This window comes from Neopsephotus bourkii, unplaced genomic scaffold (genome assembly GCF_033783945.1).
Source record: "Neopsephotus bourkii isolate Nb327-2 ecotype Australia unplaced genomic scaffold, CSIRO-AGI_Nbou_v1 NB_1765, whole genome shotgun sequence".
Taxonomy (NCBI): Eukaryota; Metazoa; Chordata; class Aves; order Psittaciformes; family Psittacidae; genus Neopsephotus; species Neopsephotus bourkii.
In genome coordinates, this window is record NW_026902239.1 from 3494047 (window position 1) to 3513529 (window position 19483).

The 19483-nt window shown below is 40.9% G+C and overlaps 2 protein-coding genes across 6 annotated transcripts in view; both read left to right on the top strand.

Moving 5' to 3' along the window:
- The window catches only part of REPS1 (RALBP1 associated Eps domain containing 1), a 499053-nt gene that overhangs the window by 137644 nt on the left and 341926 nt on the right, over nucleotides 1–19483 (top strand). The gene's annotated exons all lie outside the window — the stretch shown is intronic.
- The window catches only part of NHSL1 (NHS like 1), a 175626-nt gene that overhangs the window by 37691 nt on the left and 118452 nt on the right, over nucleotides 1–19483 (top strand). The window lies entirely within an intron of this gene.

Consider the following 19483-nt stretch of genomic DNA (forward strand, 5'->3'; position numbering starts at 1 on the left):
TCTGTCAGAAACTTGGTGTGAGTTTTGGTGTCTGAGGAAGGAACTACCACGGAGTTTAAGGAGTTCCTGCTTGAGCCCTCTGCTGCAGGTTAGTGCCCCGGCAGCAAGATTTCCTAAAGCTTATCTATCAAGTGCTTTACCATGAAGCTTCTTTAAAAAAATTTACCCTCAATCTACTTTGAGGTTTCAGTATAATAAAGATGTAAATAAGGGAGAATATTTTCATGCTCCTTTTACAAATTCAGAAATAGTTCACTTCTGCATAACCTGCTCCAATTTTTACACAAATTCTTCTTAACCACAATTTATTGCATTAAACTCAAGGCAGTAAAAATTCAAACCAGGTGTCATTGTGACTCTTGGAAATTTGCCCTCTCCAGCAGGTATCTGACTTCCTTAAAAGCATTAAATCTGTCCATAGTTGCTATTTTTCTGTTTTGCAATTAGCATGTGCCTACACTTTCACATTTTTGACTGCTTTAATACATTGTGCAGGTGCTTGATTTATAGATGAATATTTAAGATGGTTTTGGTAATATTAGAGAGTCAAGTGTTTTAAAAAGAGTGAGCTTTGGCTGGATAACCATGTGTTTTCTGATTCTTTGTCTTCTATGCTTTTGTCTTATGTCCCCTTTTGTTGCGGGTGTTTCTCTGCAGCCCCTGCTGTTGAGCTGGCAGGCCAGGGCAGAGGGTAGCAGCTAGTGCTCATCCCACCATTGCTCTTCATCAGAAAGCAGTAGGCATGTCAGTCTTTCCAAATATTTGCTGTTACCCTGTTCTTCCAATCTTTGCTGCCTTCTCCTGATGTCAGGTAGTTTGGCCCACGCTGTCTGTATTCTGTATTAACATTACCTGTCAGTGGAGTTATTGCTTCATTGCTGTTGTCCTTGGCAGTTGTGATGTTAAGTCATTGAATGTCTTCCCCTGGCTTGCTTGCTTGTTTTATTTTTCTTTCATGTCATACAGCATGCATGAGCATTTGCTGAGTGATATATGCAGAATTATTCATCATTTTAATACATAAAGGTTTAAAAAATACTAGAGTCTAATGAGTAAGGAAATAGAGTTGTTTAAGCCACAATATTTTATTTATATCTTGTAACGCAAAATAAACAGTACAGATCCATAGGCTTCATTCCAATTAACCAGGCTTTTAATAGTATTGTGAAGCTGCTTGCGTTCTCTTCTCTTATTTCCATTCCTTCTGTCCATCAACCCCACCATTTGTTTGTTATCCCCACTTATTTTATTATCTGTTAAGGCTGTAAATGACTTACAGAAAACATTTTATAGTGTGTGTTTGTACAGCTCAGGTTGGAGCCTCTTACTGTAGGCAATGAGAGTTTTCCGTGAGTGTGACACAGGCAAAAGACAGCAGTTTTGGCACCAGCATTAAAGTAAAGAGGTGGGGCCAAATTTAGCATGAGCATAAGCTTCAAATTATGATCTGGAGTCAAAATTGGGGTAGCCTGATTTTCTGTTCTGCATGAGTCTCTTAATTCCGTGCTAAACTCTTACAGAGCAAAGTCTCCAAGAACACTTGGTTAGACCTGCAGAGGTTAATGGATTTTCGTCCAGTAATCTCTGCACCATGTGTCCGAGCTGATCATCTCTCTTAGAAATATGTTTGACAAATAAAAGTATTTTTAATCTTAAAAGTGAAATGTTCTGAAAATGTATTTCAAAATCTGTTCCCCTTCCCTAAGAGTTTGCCCTCTGTAACATACATGAGAAATAAAAATTGTAATTCTTTTCAGTAAAGAATAAATAACCTCAAAATACTTGAAGTTGAGTAATATTTTGTTCTAGTAAGCCTGGGTTCCCTGACATTACTTGTGTAATCCTATGTCTATGGAAATGTCCAGTTTGCCGTTAATTTGCAGTATTTCAGCGTATAGACCCAGAAGGACTTACAGAGGCCACATACTCAGCAAATGAAGTCCAAGCGCTAGCAGCTCTGAAGCTGGAAATAGGGGCTTTATGGATCTGTATCTGTCATACAACTTTTGATCAAGCCTATGAAGTTTGCATCCCCACAACAGGGGAATTTCTAATGCTAACACTTTTTACCAAATAGGCAGAGCTGGCAGTAAGCATGGCACGGTGTCAGTCCATGATGGCTTTCTAAGCAGCAGGCAAAAAAACCACAGCAGCTCGCTCTTCTATTCCTTTTGTTTTCCATCCACTACAGTCAGTTTTGTTAGACTGTATGTCAAATGTATCCTTGTGCAGAAGTACTGCAACTGTACCCATCATGCTCTGAGCAGGTTTCATGAGCAACATCATATTCTTGCAGCACCTGTGGTGTATTTGTGTGCAGTGGGATGCCAGGGAGCCAGAGCTTCTCCTGCTGTTGGCAGAGCTGAAGGAAATGCAGTATTAGAAGCATAATCATCTTGGTTTGGGGCTTTCGATGAAATACTGAGATGAGAAGAAAATAGCTGTTAAATGCAAATAAATGTAAACCCCAGGAAGGTAGCTGGGAGAGCTGATAAAATATGCTTTGTGCAAATTTGACTACTTGCACCAGTTTTCACATAAGTAAACATCATTAGGATGTGCTTTCAAATATTGATGATTTTTTTTTATTTGCATACCCTGGTACAGTGCTAGGAGTTGCCTTTGAGAGATCCAGAGCTAAGGATCAAGCCTTGTAACTTAACTTTTATGTGAGTTGAAAGCTTTTATGTGTTAGTACTAGGACACTTCTTAGAGTTGCTGTTCGGTTAAACTTTCAGGTGCGAATATACTAATTTCCCTAATTGCTAATTCATAAAAATAAATGAAATATAGATTAGGAAGGTGCACATGTGCATCTGGGCATTGTACCTTTTGTTTCTCTGCTAATAAAAAGTATTAAATTACCTTTCATTAAGTAATCGTGAGGTTTGCTGGGGTGGGGGCACAAACCAAGCCCAGCTGCCAATTTCAGACTGGTTTTCAGAGCACATGAGTTTTATATATGGTTACTTTATTCTCCAAAATCTCTTTTTGCAAGAATTACTCAAACCAAGGATTTGCAACTTCTCTCCGCTGAGTTGTCGCACACATGATATTTACTGTTCATGAGGCTGCTTTTACGTTCTGCACAAGTCTGCCAGGCTTTTTCCCTTCTCTTTCAAAGCATGACTTCACATCTGAATGGTTTCTCACTCTAGCGGTGGAAAAGGTCTGTTTGAATGTGCTGGAAGAATGCTGCAGAAGGCTTAAACCCCAAGGGAACAGGAATCAAGCATTTGAAAGTTGGAAAGGTCTTCTAATAAAAGCGATTAGTGACGTTTTTTTCTCCAGGCATGAACGGTGTTTGCCTTACAAATGAGAATTCAGTCTCCGAAATCCATGATCACTGAAACAGTTGTGAATGCATGAAGGAAACAAAATGTAGAGGTTGCAGAAGTAGTGCAAACGAATGAGAACTTTTAAAAAGTTGTAGTAAATTTGGTTTTGGGTATTTGATACAGAATAAAACAAACAATCATTTACCTGCACTCAGAACCCTGCTTATAACACAAGGGTTTTAACAACTGCTTTTTTTCCTTTCATTCAAAACTTTGTTTGAATATAGGTATTACATGCACTAGAACATCAGAGCATTGGCAAAAGCCAGTGAAGCTTTTCTGTGTGCGCTTTCTTGTACGTGGCTCTTCACGTGCAGGTGACAGGCCTTGGACCAGTGCCTCTCTTGGGATGCAGTGTCATGATTTGTCCTTTCGTGACCTAAAATTGGGATTGTAGCCTGGGTGTGTTAGCCACAGGCAGTTCCTTCAGCAAGTAGTTGGTGTCCTGTGCGCTGTAGGGGACTCTTTTCTGCAGTCTAGTGGCAGCAGATGTCAGTGTAAGGGAGTCAGCATCTTCAGAACATGGTGTTACTTATTTATCCCTCAAAAATAGCCTGTTGGATACATGATATGGTACTGCATGAGATGCAGCTTTGTCTCCAAAAAGGCTTATGTGGATAGGTTCTACTTGCTCATTTATAAATTCCTCTGAGCCTAGATAAATCTGTCTGTGGCAGGGAAAACTGGCTTAAACTGTGTTTTTACAAGATGAATTCATATCCCGTGTTTCCATCTTGCACACCCCTCTCAGTTGTTCCAGCACAGCCGCACAGCTCTCCTGTAACCCAGAGCTGGGACTGGGTCTGACTTAAAAAGGCAAGGAGGGAGGGGGGACAGAACCCAACGTGTTTTGCAGTTTTTGTTTTGCTCAGTGAAGCCCCAGATCTGGTTCTCAGTGTGGCTGTGCAAACAGGCACGCTGGCATTGCTGTAGGGCGGGCAGCAGCATTCCAAACAGGCACTACTGTGGGAGGCTCTGGTAGATGAAGTCATGTCGTGGTCTTGCAGGGCTTCTGTGCACTGGTCAGCCCGTCCTCCTGTCACCAGCAGTCTTTTCTTCCTGCTTCATTCAGACCTCTTCCCTTTTCTTGAGGTATGAAATAGCCTTTGATTCATTTTTAAGCTTTGGGAAAATTAACATACTCAAATATGGATGGATTTATGCAGGCAGTCTCTCCAGTTAATGCTGTTGGCAGTGTCAGTTCCTTTTGAAGCACTGTCTTTGAGATGTTTACCTGCTTACTATGTATGTTCCTTTTTTCTTCACAAGGGAAGCAGAGCTACTACTTGAAGAGCTCATCTGACATCACTGATCAAAAATAAGCATTTTTCTACTTCTTTGCAACATCTACCCTTTACCCCCTATTTCCCTTCCCTCCAAATTAGTCTTTGAGATTTCCAATGCAGTAGCTGACCAAAATATTTGCATTAAAATACTTGGGAAAAAGCCTCCATCCTCCGTCTTCTTGACTTTCGTTTTTCCGTAGGCTGATTATATCGGTCTGTTCTTCATCTCTGTTTGCTGCTGAGGTAGGTTACAGATACATCTCTAATGTGAGAAGGTGACAGGAGCTGCCACTGTTATTGCTATGTTTTGAATATGTTGTAGTCTGGTATTTTCCTGCTGCTAGAGCCCTTTGAAGAGCCTGAGAACCAGCTGTGTGTGCTTTTTGAAGTCCTTCCTCCTGAGCAAGGCAGGAATCCCAACTGGCTGTCCCTACTGATACAGGAGCCCCGAGAGCTTTTCCTTAGGACTGTGTCCTGAAAAATGGATGTAGTGACATAATGACCACCCTGTTCTGTTTATCCTTTTCTTTCATTCCTTCTGCTTCTCTCAGCTCACTGAGGAGCAGCACACCAATCCATACTTGCAATGTAGAGAATCCTGCAGCATTGCTAGGATTGGCATGCAAAAGAAATGGCAGGTATCTGTGTATTGGGGTGGCCTTAGTTGTAAGAACTGGTGATCATGTGATTCTTACTGCATTCTGGTTTTAGTGCTTGGAACTGCTAAATTGTGTAAAGTTATACATAGTAATTTGAATGAAGTGAGATAAAATCAAAAGGAAAGGAAATGACCCAAGGGCCTTTAGCATGCCTTTATTAAGATTGCAACCAAAATACATGTAGAAATTACAAAGATCAACCTGAGTCTGCTTTTACACCTCTGATCTGAATAATAGAGTTTCAAAAGGGAGGGATTAGTTTAACTTCTCGGTTAACAGAGGAAAGAGGAGAGGTGGAAAAATGCCTGATTCACCAGTTACTACATATCCAAAGCTGTCTTGTCATGTTAGGCTTCAGCTCATTTTGTATATGCATGATTGCAATTTCCCCTTTGCTTAATGCATGAACAAAACAGCATTTCCGGAGAACTGGAAAACAGGATGGGGAGCACAGTGTGTGCAGGGTATCCCTCTTAACCCTTGCTGTGGCTGATGCCTGCACCAGCACATCCTCCTCCTCCTGGCTGTTGTAGCCGGGTGGTGAGCTGTGGGGCAAGCTTCAGCACAGGAGGACCACACGTGTGCATGGCCAGCTGGGTACACAGAGCTACAAAGCTAAAGCTTTGATGACATGGCTTTAAAAGCATTTCAGAAGCAAGTATGGTTTTGTGATAGATCAAATGGGTACCATTGATTTGAACTTTTGACCAGAGAGCCATAAGCTGTCATTTTCAGTGGAGGTATGTGCTGTGATCCACCCTCACTCCATCCCTTCCTCTGCCATTATTTTTTTTCTCGTTTTTTTTTTTTTTTTTTCTTTTTTCAGAAACACAGATATTTGACCCCCCTGGATATTTTCAGACTGTGCTAGTGCTGCAGTACATCAGCAACACAACTGCTGTGGATATTCTCTTTATCCAGGCCATTGTTCAACTGTAGCAACTAATTATACATAGCTTGTTATGAACACAACACAGACTTTCCCCTATAAATCACCAGCCCTGAACTGCAGTTGGGTTCAAGTCCGTGACTGAGCATGCACAGTTTAAGAAGGTCTGGCTTTGTCTGATGGGCACCAGAGACACTGAATGTAGACTACCCATGTGCCTAACCCTTATACCTGTGTAACTGAGATCATACTAATGGTGCTTACGTTAGCTCTCTGATGAATAGAGTCAGCCTGCCACTAAGCAGGGTGATGTTGGCAGCAGGGCTCTGTCTGGATCCCATCCTTCCAGTTGGAGGGGAAAGCATTCCTAGCCAGGAGGAGCCTGGTTTGAAAGCAGAGTGAGAGAAGTCATGTGTGCAGAGCTGATGGGAGCTTGGGTGGTTGTAATTCAGGTGGAAGGGGAGGGAAATGAAAGGAGAAGGAATGTAAATGGTGTGTGAAATGTGAGTATGCTGGCTCAATCATAGTATCACAAATCCAAATATAAATATTTAAAATCTCTTATTTAATGTCATTGTGTAACCAAATCCATGTGCAGTCAGAATGTAACTTCATATAAACAACACAAAATTTAGAAAGCAATCCGCATTTAATCAGTTTGGCAGTTTCCCCATGATGTGTCACTGTTCCAACCCTGCATTACTAGTCGCACTGCTTTTCAGTGTTCTCTCCGTGGGACGGTTCTGTAACATTCAGTGGTCCCAGCCATGACACCCTATAAGAGAGGGACCTTACAGCCACCTAGTTGACTGGCCTGAGCAGGGACTATGATCAGGAGTACTCTATAGGCAATGCAGAGTGCAGTTTGAATAGTAGAGCAGGGCACCCTACTCAAAACCAAGAGATAGCTCTTAGAGTGAAATAGCTATCTATCTAGGTTGATACTCCTGGCATTGAATATTAAGTGTTTTGAAAGAGTTATCAGTTGGATGGGTATGTTTTGTGTGTGTCGTAATATGCCAAACAGATATGCAGACCTGATTTACTGCTTGATGTTTGGCTCATGGTGGGAGGTGGAGCATGAAAACAACAGCTATTTAGTCCCAAGTTTCTTCTCCAGTTACTTTTCCTTTATTGCCTTTCTGCATCTTATTACAGCTGCAAAAGTGTATGTTCCTCTAATAGAAGCCAGTGACCTATATATGACTGAATTCCCTACGCAATTACCGGTACAATAAAAAGAAATGATTCAGAAACTGTTTATCAAAGCTGTAAATAAACATCAGAATTAAAGGTCTGTTGAAGGTGATCATTTTCCATGAGGAGAGCTTATGGCCTTATGCACACACACGGAAGTTGTGAAGTTCTCATGTCCTGCTTCTGGCACTGCTGCTGACTGCCATGGTGTTGAGTAAGTTGCATCACTTCTACCCTGGCTTCCGTGTTAAATAGTTTCCTCTATTAACTGGCTGAATAGTTTGTTTCCTCTAGAGTACTTCATCAGGAAGCTGCCAAACCTGATGTACACTGGAGCCTGTCTTATTCTTTGACTAGTCTCATTGAAGTTAGTGGGTGTGCTTGTTAGGCTGTAATTACGCTTTGTTATGAGTAAGCAGCATCAGGCTATAAACCTAATACCCTTCTGAGATGAGTGCTGTTTTAAATAATAAGTAACCGTCTGCTTTGTCTACCCAGTCTAGTTTAAGTCCACTAAGCTTTCAAAATGAAACAGTATATTATACGGCTCTAATAATTCCCTGTAAATGGCAGCTACTTCATATTGTGTTTAGATTTGCCTTATACTTGATGAAGGTACATGTGCATCTTGCATTGATGTTTCCTTTGCTTACTAATACACACTTTCAAATTCAGTTTTCTTATTCAAATAGCCTTCTTTTGCAAATTAGCTTTTCATGTTTGCTCCAGTACTTATTCTCATCTTGCATATTATTGCTGCTTCCAAAGCAATTACTGCTTACATTCTGTGCTGTACTTGCTGTACAAGCATTTTCATATGTGATATAAAATAAATACTAGACCTGCTTAGGAAATCCTGTTTTGTTTCTTCATAGGATCACAGAATGGTTTGGGTTGGAAGGAACTTTAAAGACCATCTAGTTCCAACTCCCTGCCATGGGCAGCAACACCTTCCACTAGACCAGGTTGCTTGAAGTCCCATCCAGCAGCCTTGAACACTTCCAGGGATGGGGTGTCCACATCTTCTTCAGTTTTGTCTTCCTTTTGCTTCCTGTGTTTTATCTATGAAAGTAGCTGTGTTTGAATACCCTTTGCTAACCTTGTGCCTTTTCCTAGTACTAGGAAAAATATGGCAGGGTTAGGAGCTGGGTGATGGCCATCAGTAAGGGTCAGAAGTGGATGAACTCCCAGAGAACATGATCCTCCTTGTAGAAATGCAGTCAGAATTATTTTAAATTAGAAAGTCATTTACGCAAATTCTGGTTGTCAAAATATGTCCTCAAGCTCTCTGTGATGTGTAGAACTGTGGCAGCAGCATGCTGGGAGAGCATGTGTGAAGCTGCCTGTTTTGCCAAAAAATTGTATATTTGCAGTGGTTTCGAATGTGTTGGCTGTCCTTCCCTTGCCACCTCATGTCCCCTCACCTGCCGTGTCCTTTACTCCCTTGGCTGTGTGGCCTTGCACCATGGGCTCGTTGTTCGGTGCCATGAGCTGTACAGCTGCTGTGATCTGGCGCTGGGAGCTGAGCTGGTGTGGAGAAAGAAAAAAGGCAAAGAAGCAGGCTTTCTTCATCAGTGTCAGATCCTTGCTGGGTATGACTAGTGGGGAAGGATGAAGTGGTGAGGAATGGAAATTGTTCAAGCCAGTGTACGGCTCTTGCTTTGAGCCTTAACATGGTTGTCTGAGAGTACATCAGCTGGTGACGATTGACTTGCTGCTGGCTTTGACGTTTTTGTGCATAGCTTGAGATCCTTCCACTGTTTGTGGACAGTTTTAACTAAGTGAATATGATAAATTTAATCTGTATTAAATCTGTACAATGGAGCTGGGACTGCTCAGGACGATGGGAGGTTGGTTACCAGCTCTCTGCTAACAGGTTGTAATTTTTGAGGAGAACATAACACAGAAACCGCATCTTTTCCTGTGCGTGTTCCCTGAGGAGCCACCGTGCCATCTCCTCCTGGGATGAGCTCTTCCTGGTCCAGGTGGGTTTCTGTAGGGATGCAAATGGCAAAAAGTGTGTGAGGGCAGGTCTCAGTGCAGTGGTTTCCAAGAAGTGGGGGAATAATGCATGTGGACAGTGGCAGCTTCCCCTGTGGTGTTTGGGCTGCACTTGTGGATTGGATCCATTGCTCTTCTCCCATGTGCTGGGGGAGCCTTGCATCATGCCTCAGGAGGCATCGTGAGAAGGGAAGGACCAGTGGATTTTGGGTGGATTTTGACTTTCCTCTCAAGCCCTTTCTGAACAGAACAAGAGGAAAAAACCTCTCCCCAAGTGTTTTGGGTTTTTTTTTTCATAAAAGGTGGAAAAGAAACCACAAAACCTTTAGTGTTATGCAGATAATTTAGAGAACAACTTAAACACAGAATTTGGTTGTTTGAAGGTTAGTTTTCATTGAAGTTTTTTTTGTGCCTCTAAAGTTTCCAAGTGCTCACATATTTGCTTTACAAAAAAAGCTTTTTTTCTTTTAGCTACACTAAATACCAAAGATTTGAAAAGAATTCTTAGGTGGAAGAGCCCTCTTCTCATCTTTGAAGACTCATTACTGAGGCTTTCTGTTTTCTTGGGAGTCTCATCCTTTTAGAATAAATATTGCATTTTCAGAATACTTTTCATTGCTGAGAATTTCACTTGTTGGGATTAGGTATTATAACACTGTCACCTACCCTGCAGGGTTGCTCCTGCTTGGCTGCACAGCAGAGAAAAGGGAGAAATTACTGCTGCTTGCAGAGATGCTTTCCCGTAATTACTGTTCTTCACTGAGGAGCAATGGTCCACCTTAGTGCTGACCACTGGAAAGCATGTATTTGCCAAATGTCCATTCCTGGAGATCTAAGACAAGAATTGGCCCATAATCAGGTATAATCAGAATTTCTAATGCAACTAATCCAGGTGTAAGTTTTATCAATTTGTTTCTGGTTTTTGCTCTTCCAAGTCTTCATACTTTGTGAAGTGAGGGAGGAAAGGATTGAAGGTTCTTTTATTAGGTTAAGTAAAAATAGGACATCGGTGCATGTACGGTCTGCTTTTGGGGCAGTCAGTGTGGCACCCAGTACATGGCCTTGATTATGAAGTTAAAGGAACAGAAGCACTCTGTTTTTTATTTTCCGCAATTTAAGCACAGTAAAATGCTGTCAAATAAGGTCTATCAGGATCCTGTAAGTTTGATGAGGCCCTTTTCTTGTGTTTTTCTTCCCTGCTAAGCTGCTCGATATTCCAGCGTCCTCCAAAGTTTCACATGCTGTGAAGTAACGAAGCAGAACATTGAATCTTTTAAGTCCTAAGACTGTCGGCAATCTACTGAGCATTTCACAGCGCTGTTGTCAGTGAAGAATGCCTGTGTGTATTCTCTACATTGTAATTCCAAAGTGTGAAATCAGATCTGCTACCAGTTTCTTTTTTCTTTTCTTCCATTCTTTTTGATATCAAATATAATAAGTACTTTAATCACCCTGTGTGTTTCTGGGTATATAAAGTAAGGGATTACCTCTTTCTCTTTTTTTCTTTCTGTAGTAAAGCTTAATAGTACAATTTAAATAGAATGAATGGTTGTGTGAAGAATTATAGCTTTTTTTTTTCACCTTTATTTTTACATTTGGGCTCCTTTTGAATATTTACCAATGTCAGTCCTATACATCCCTGTTTATATTTTAAAAATCTGATGTAGTAGCAAACGGCCTTTTTGTGATGAATGTTGGACTTAATGAGAGCTTTCAAAACATTGCCTTGCTAAACATAGATAATTTTGTATTAATTTCGGGTTTCAGGAACACAGTAAAAGTGTCTTAAATAGTTCTTTTATTGTGTCTGTCAATCACAAATATTAACTCTCACATTTTTTCCTTTTTTCCCATTGGTTTAAACAAGTCAGTAAACTGTTTTTATAGCTGTGTCTTCAGCTGTGAAACGAGACGGATGCTTACCTGGCACATCATGGAGTAACTGAAACTGGTTAGTGCCTGAGATTTAGAAAGGGTCTGGGAGAACATGGAAAGACACAAATGAGATTGAATTTGATTAGTTTGAATAAAGGGATCCGGTGGTGCAGGTGGCTTAAAGAGCTGAAATAGTCTGCTCTGTGCTCACCAGCATGGGGAAGTCCTTACAGGGGTATGGGAAGCCCCTGTGCTATGAATGATGGAGAAGATTCCAGTTCCATTATGGAAAGTTGAGCTACTTGTAGATGTTCACCCAAGGAAGCAGCAGGTAATGATTGCTGTAAGTGTATTTTGAGTTATCATATCTGTCATGAGTTTATCTGGAGAGAGAGTTAGAAAATCGCAGGGGTAAGGCAAATAGCTATGGTGTGTAGTGCTGAAGAAGGAAGATCACTTATGGGCAGCTTTGGGATTCCCATTTGCTAGAGTTGAAATGGAGAAGAGGCTAAGCTGCCAACTTCTGTCTCCTGGCACAGGTGTGAGTAGGGCTATTTCTGGATGCAGTCATTTATTGAGGAAATAACTAATTTTGTTTCCCTGTAAATTAGATTTCATGTTTGAAAATAACATGGGCGTATGTCTAGTCCCTGTTTATTGCAGGTAGGTTTAAAAAGGGATTATATTTTTGGCATTTAGCTGACCAAACAGAAGAAAGAGCATGCTTTCATGCTTGTGAAAGAACAAGTTGTTCTTGCTGTTGAGAATAATCTAGCTTTTTCATCTGAAAATGAAGCTAGTTAAAAAAAAGTCAAAGCATACACAATACACAAGGTCTGCTGCTAAGTATTCTTTGCCTATAAATGAACATATTTATTCACTGATTAATCGTCAGTAAAAATTTAGGGATTATAATGTGATGAAGCTGTGAGGGACATGGATGTAATGAATCCTGGAAGCTTAGGTGAGACTATGGAAAACTTAAATTTCCTTATACTATTGAGCTCACAGGGCCTGCAGACTATGACTGACAAAGAACAATAATTGTTTTTTCTGTAATGCTGATTTGCAAAAAATGTCTTAAAATAATAATGAAAAGCGTTGAGTATTCACAGATATCCTTGTGTAAGAGCAATCTAAGCTTCTGTAATACTTGTAGTCTTCTGTGATCCTGTTCTGTGATTGTGGGTAGGATAGAAGCAGCATTTGTTGAAGTTGTATGCTTTGCCTCACCATGGCCTCACATGTTTTTAGTGAAAAGTGTGAACACTTGAAATGTTGGAATTTCTTTTAAGCAGCAGCACTCTGGGATTTTGTTTCCATTCTCTTTCATCTGGGTGAATCTGTCTAAGCAGCTATGCTGACATGGCAGTCATCATACAAATGTTTACATTGTGCTGCAGAATAGACAAAAGCCCATGGAAAAAAAATATGTTGAGATTTGACACACAGGTGTGAGTGGTTTCAGGATGCTGTTGCATCCCTTGTTTCCTGGAGTCGTCTGATATAACCGTTGTGGCATTTTTCTCCCTTGTGAAACTTATTGCTATTAGCTATGTTCTTTTGGCTTCCAGAGACATTTAATGAAGCCTCCTCTTTAATATCCCATGAGAGATATAGCAAGATCAGAGTGGAGCAGACCTGCCTGTTTATCACTTTCCTAGCAGGGAAAGTCACAGATGCCATGCTGACTTCTTCCTTGCTGCCTGGTGTGGCTCACATCAGTGATTTGCCTGTGACCTTTCCTGTGAAAGCTGCTGTGCTTGTGTTTGTTAGTGTAGTTCTTGCTCACGCTTAATAAAGGTAGGTTCTTTGATGCTGATGGCATGATTCTGTACTTGAGGGCCCTCAGCTGCACTGATCTGGTCATAGTTAAAGCATAACAAGTTCCTGCTTGTTCACTCACTTGCTGCCCAAAAGACTTCGTGAAAACTTGTGTATTTCGTGTTAGGTGTATCTCATACTTGGGATATAACTTTTGTTTCAAAATGGATCAGGGCAGTGTGGTGGAATACATCATGATCTTTGATGTCAAATCATGACAGATTTGTTTCAGTGTGGAACATTATGTAGAGAAAAACTCATAATTCCAAGAAAGATACAGGTCAGCCAGGTGCAAGAAACTGTGTCTGCTGTGCTTTATAATCTAAACAGTTGCGTGTTAAGAACTTGATCTAAAGATTTGGAAAGCTTCCCTTCCTCTATTTTGAGGTATTTCTTCATTTTTTTCCAGTGAAAACAGCAATAAACCTGTTGATTGGCTAAATCTTTCAAATCTGTTTACATTACCATTTTAATTGGAAAATGAATGAAAAGCTGTTTTAACCAGGGGCAAGAGCAGATATGAAAGAAGCAAGAATCCTCAGAGGGACTCCATCCCTTACTGGAGTGGCCTTTGGTATGCCTTTTAGCAACACATTTAAGTTATTCATAGAAAAAAAAAATCTAATTATAACCATTCAGTGCTTCTTCAGTGATGTTCTTCTGAAAAACAAGTACTTCTAAAAACCTGGTAGGTTTTGAGACCAGATTTTGAATGCTTTAAATGAAAAGTTGCTGTCGGATGTAGTCTTGTAGCTAATAATGAGAACTCAGGAGCGCCTTCCAGTGATCACAACTGCTTTATAAACACTTAGTCTAGTCTTGCTTCTGTTAAAATTAATGGGAGCTTTGCTACTGGCTTTGGTGCAAGGCTATGTCTCTTTAATTATTTGAGCTTCGCTGAAGTTTGGTAGTAATTGCAAAGTTATAGCACAGGCGCAGAGTCAGAAAAACAGACATGAAATCCTGGCCCCATGGAAATTAGCTGACTTCTGTTGTGGGTTTCCTCACAGAGCTTTTTAATAACCTACTCAACCAAGATAACTGGCTGTTCTGTAGTTTTCTCTGTTTGTAAAGTGGAGGAAATGATACCATAAATCACAAGGTGGTCATGGGGCTTCGTGTATTAATAATCTCTAATGGAGTGTTAGGTTGTTTTGGTTGAAGCATGATGTGGATATGTATATAGGTTATTGAGTCTCTTGTAAATAATAGAGTTGTCTCTTCCCTGTACATTAATTCACTAGTGGAAACATAGCAGAGAAATCTCCTTTACTAGGAGAAGGCATATTTAAGCAGGTACCAATTAATTCTCCTAAGGTACCTGCAGCTAGATGGCTGTTTCAGACAAGGGCGTTTCCTCCTTGATGATCCTGATGGTGGTTTTCTTTGTATTTTTTTCCACCTACTACAGGAAATTAAAGAATCATGGCCCTGCTTTCATAGTGAGTGCACACAGTGCATGCTGTGTTCCTTTGTAGTAAATACCATGCCGTCACAAGCCAACGATGAGAGGTTATGCAGGCTGTGTTGCATTGCATCTCTCCTGTCAGAGGTGCACAGAGATGCGGCAGGCGTGGCGGTGGATATCCCACCAGTGGTGTGCTGCTCAGAGGTGGGTGTATAACCCGCCCCTTGCTCAGCGCCTGGCTCAGGACCTCCTCTGAGCTTAAAGAGCAGTCATGGGAGTTTGAGTGATCCTTCAGGAGCTTCAGTCAGGGCTTCCCTCAACCTGTGGTCAGATGCCGTCCTCCCATGTCTCACCACAGCCATTCTCTGTGGCTTTGAAGAGGGAACGTTGAAGGAAGTCCTGATTGCTTTTGCTGTACAGATCTGGGAATTAGTATGCAAGTCATGAGACACATAGGAATCATCAGCCAGCCCTTTTATCTCTTTGACGACTTTCTGTGGCAGCGTTATGGAGCAGTGCTGTGGTGAGGCCTGTATATTCTGCAATCCTGAAAGACACAAGAAGGGTTTTCAATATCTGTTTAATTAGCTTTAATGTACAGTCAGTAAGCAAAGGCAAAACCAAATTAGAAATACAGGTGTTGCAAAGATTTGTTGCAATGCTGTCTTATATCTAGAAGAAGACAGTAGAAATTACTGCAAAGTGATTACTTAATATAGGCTGTAGGTTGGCAGCAGCCCAAGAAAACCTATCTGTGAATAGAATGGTGTCTCCTCCACTGCTGCAGTCCCACCTTCCCCTCTCTGCTCAGCCATTTTAGTAAGCAGACAGAAACAAAACCCATGGGATAACAGAAAAACAAGATTATTTTCTGTTGGGTAAGTGGCTCAGGAGCAGAGGCCTGGGATGCTGGCAGACAGCAATTAGATGGGCTTCAGCTGCACGAAATTGGGGCCTCAGGGCTTCCCTCTGCTTCGTTTCACAGCTCTTAACTAGCCAGTCTTTGCTGTGACTGGAGTGGGGCTGGGGAAGGGGTTAAGTGCCAGCACAGCTCCTGGGAATGCAGTGGCTAGACCTATGCCTCAGCAATAGTTTCTACCTGCTCTTGAGCTGGTCAGTCTTCCTGTGCTCTTGAAAGGCTTTGCTGGAAAGCAAAGAAAATTTGGGGCATGATTTAAGCAAAATCTTGGTATCAATGCCTGTTGCTGTGCCCTCCTTGCACTGGCACGTGTGTGTGTGAGATTGCATGGGGAAGCAGATAGAGTGAAAAGCCAACTGTATGTTGGGCCACATCAAAAGGAATGTGACCAGTAGGTTGAGGGAGGTGATTCTCCCCCTCTGCTCCCCTCTTACGAGACCCCACCTGCAGCACTGCGTTCAGCTCTGGGGCCCCCAATACCAGAGGGATGTGGACCTGCTTGAGCAAGTTCAGAGGAGGGCCATGAAGATGATCAGAGGGCTGGAGCACCTCTGCTATGGAGACAGGCTGAGAGAGTTGGGATTGTTCAGCCTGGAGAACAGAAGGCTCAGGGGAGACCTTAGAGCAACTTCTAGTACCTAAATGGGACCTACAAGAAATCTGGAGAGGGACTTTTTGCAAAGGCATGTAGGGATAGGACAAGGGGAAATGGCCTTAAACTGAAAGAGTTTAGATTAGACATTAGGAAGAAATTCTTTATTATGAAGGTGGTGAAACACTGGCACAGGTTGCTCAGAGAAGCTGTGGCTGCCCCATCCCTGGCTGTGTTCAAGGGCAGGTTGGATGGGGCTTTGAGCAACCTGGTCTAGTGGAAGGTGTCCCTGTCTTTGAGGTGCCTTCCAACCCAAACCAGTCTGCGATTCTATGATTTTTCAGCCAGATCAGTTCCTTGGACCTGTTTGCTGCTGAGGCAGCACCAATCCCTGTCTGTCACAGTGCAGGGCAGTCCCTGTCCAGCAGTCCTGGGCAGGAGTGGCTGTGGTTGGTGGCTGCTGGAGCAGTGCTGCCACCAGACTTTGGATTGCTGCTTAAATACAGTTCGTGCTGCTCTAATGCTTAGTTTAATTTGGTTTGGCTTCCCTAGAGAAAGTCATTTGTTATGAAAACTTAAATGTAATAACATTGCTTGTCTAATTCCTCCCTTATTAACCATATGATATGCCATAGGGAACTGGAAGTTTCCATTTTTTCCCCCAAGAATGCTGGATTTCAGTAACCCATGAGGCTGTGTTAGGGCTGCGTCTCTATTCCAGTAAGCCTGCATTGAAGCATCTGTTGAAGTTGTAAAGGAATGTTCATTTCCAGTTAAATTTTTACATTTGTGTTTTAATAGGAGTACTTAAATATTTCAAAGTACTTTGAACAGATCTTTTTGGAATACAGCTTTATTATTTTGTTAAAGTTCAGTGCCACTGTGTCTCACAAAATGTAAGTTGCTTGAGGAACGTGACCATCTCCCTTGGATATTTTTTTTTAAGCAAATGCATTCATTTAGTTGTAGATCAATGGTAGATTTATTTTTTTTAACACATGCATGAAGCTGAAGAGATGGAAGAAATTATGTAGAGTTGCCCTGGTGTTCAAAAAGCTTACTACAAATGCATTTACTGATGCCTTAGACATTGGTAGTTGAAATGCCCTCCCCTTATGAACCTTTTCCCTGTTCACTTTGGCAGACATGGGCCAAATTAGCATTCAGTGGTAACTACATTAATTAGAAAAACTGGACAATATTGGTATTAATGTTTCCCCTTATCATTATGAGAAATCCATGATCTTATTTGCATTAGTGGTTGGCTACCCATGTATGTAGTAATTATAATTGTTACAAAGAAGTAAAACAAGCACATCTTTTCTGATGCTACATGAATTCCATTGGGAATTGGTAACGATTGCAATGAACATGCATTTTTAAAGAAGATTAAATAAACAAACAAAAAGATAAAAGGTTGGTTGGCAGGCTGACAACTTGCTAGAGTTTCTGCTGACTTCTCCGAGTTTCCACTGTGATCTCCTTCCTTTGAAAACAGGATGAACGAGTTCAAAATTATCTGCCTGTGCTGTCTAAATTGGCTGCTTTTTACTGTCACAGTAAATGAATTTTGATTTAAGAGATGCTTTGAGCAAAGGTGGTGACAGATTTATGCTCTGTAAAGCTTTACCTGGTGACCCGAGTCTCTAGGTTTGGAATTTTTCTATATTTAGAAAGGAATAATTAATATAGAAGGAGCAAATGAGTTTTTTTTATTACAACTGCGTGGCATTTATGATTATGCAGATAAAGGCTGCACTTTGGTTTATGGATGAAAGCTTTACACTTTTTTTTTGTGTGTGTGTAAAAGTCAGGTCAGAGTCTAAGTGCACAGATTCTAACCTAAGTATATGTCCTTTTGATTTCATAATATGTTTTAAATCAAGTGTAAATAACAACAGAGAATGCTGCTGAGTAAACTTAGCTCAGTGAATGCTTGGGAGAAACGTTTTAACAAAGTGCATAGTAAGCCAAGGCAAAGACTCTCAACTCCTTGCATTTTAAGCAGTACTAGTGAAGTGAACCTTTACGTGGAAGTCTTTAAAATTAAGATTTACAATACAGTCAAATCAACGTCAGTGTTTTCACACTTGCGTACTCCTTATGGAGGAGACTTATCAATTGAAGTATACGTAATAAGATTCTTAGAATGTTTTATGTATGGCAGAGGCAGCATATCTTTTTGTTAGCTGTTTTGTATGTAGGACTTTAGCTACTGGGTAGATTTAAGCAGTATATAAAAGGAACAAAAAATATATTTATATAAATAAATATAAGCAGATATCTGATCAGAGTAATTTCCTGCAAAGAGAAGATGGTGACTGAATACATTCTGTTCTTCCACATTGTTGATTTTTTCTTCTTTCCATGTGTTTATGTATGCTTTACAGAACAGCACAAAGCCTTTAATAAAGTAATTTGAACTATAAATTGCTTTCATATTAAAGTAGATTAAAGAATTTATTATCATTTATAAGAATGGTGAGCTGCCAATAATATTTTCTTTCTTAGTGCCAGTTAAAATAGTTTCATTTATATTAGCCAAAATGTGCAATTGTAAGTTCTCTATCTGTTTACTAGTAGCTCCTCTACTTGATGTTTTGGTTTGGAATAAGCATGAAGTTTGGGCTTTAATTTAGGGTGTCAAAATATTTTTCCATTCAGTTTTTTAGCAAGGAGATTTTTCGGGTACTTGATTGTGGATTTTACCTGGCTTAGGTCACCTTTCTGCAAAAGCTGTTTTAAGGCAGGAAATTACTGCACTTGGGAATCTGAAAAATTTGTATTCCTTTCAGAACCAGTACAATGCTTGTGAAAGTTTTGATGAATGTATGGGTCAACATGGTGCAGGCATGAGGTGCAGGTAAAGAAGACGTTTTATCGCTGTGCAATTTGTTCAGATACCATATGCATTTGCTACCTTGGTAATACCCGTATTGGAGCAGGCAAGGGTGAGAAAAGATGACAGAGATGGAAAGAAAGCAAGGCGGCTGCAATGACTCTGGCAGGGAACATGGCTTTCCCTGTGCTGCTCAGTGCTCTGCTCTGGCTGGAGGGGTGGCCAGGTTGGCCATCATGCAGGGAGGTTGGTCTCTGCAGTACTAGGAGAGGCACTTGCTTCTCAGGTGGAGTCTGTAAGCAGATCCCATGTTTCTTCTACAGCCTGTCCAGGTTTAAAAACCCTGGAATTCCTCAATCCCATTGTTTAGTAAGAAGACAGACTGGTTTTACATGCAGTGCGTAGGGCCAATATTGCACAGTCCAATAGTTACAAGAAAGTGTTGGTATGCATTAAAAAAAACCCATACATATGACTGAGTTTATATTAATGCTCTTATGTGAAAAGTTGTTTTAGGAAAAGAGTTCATATTGCATCAAATCCAGGTTTAAATAATGAAGTCCAAGATTCTCCAGTTACTGATGAGTTTCGTACATGGTGCTATTGTAATTTTTGGAAGAGAAGCAGGAGTGACTTCATTAGAATCCAGGGGTATG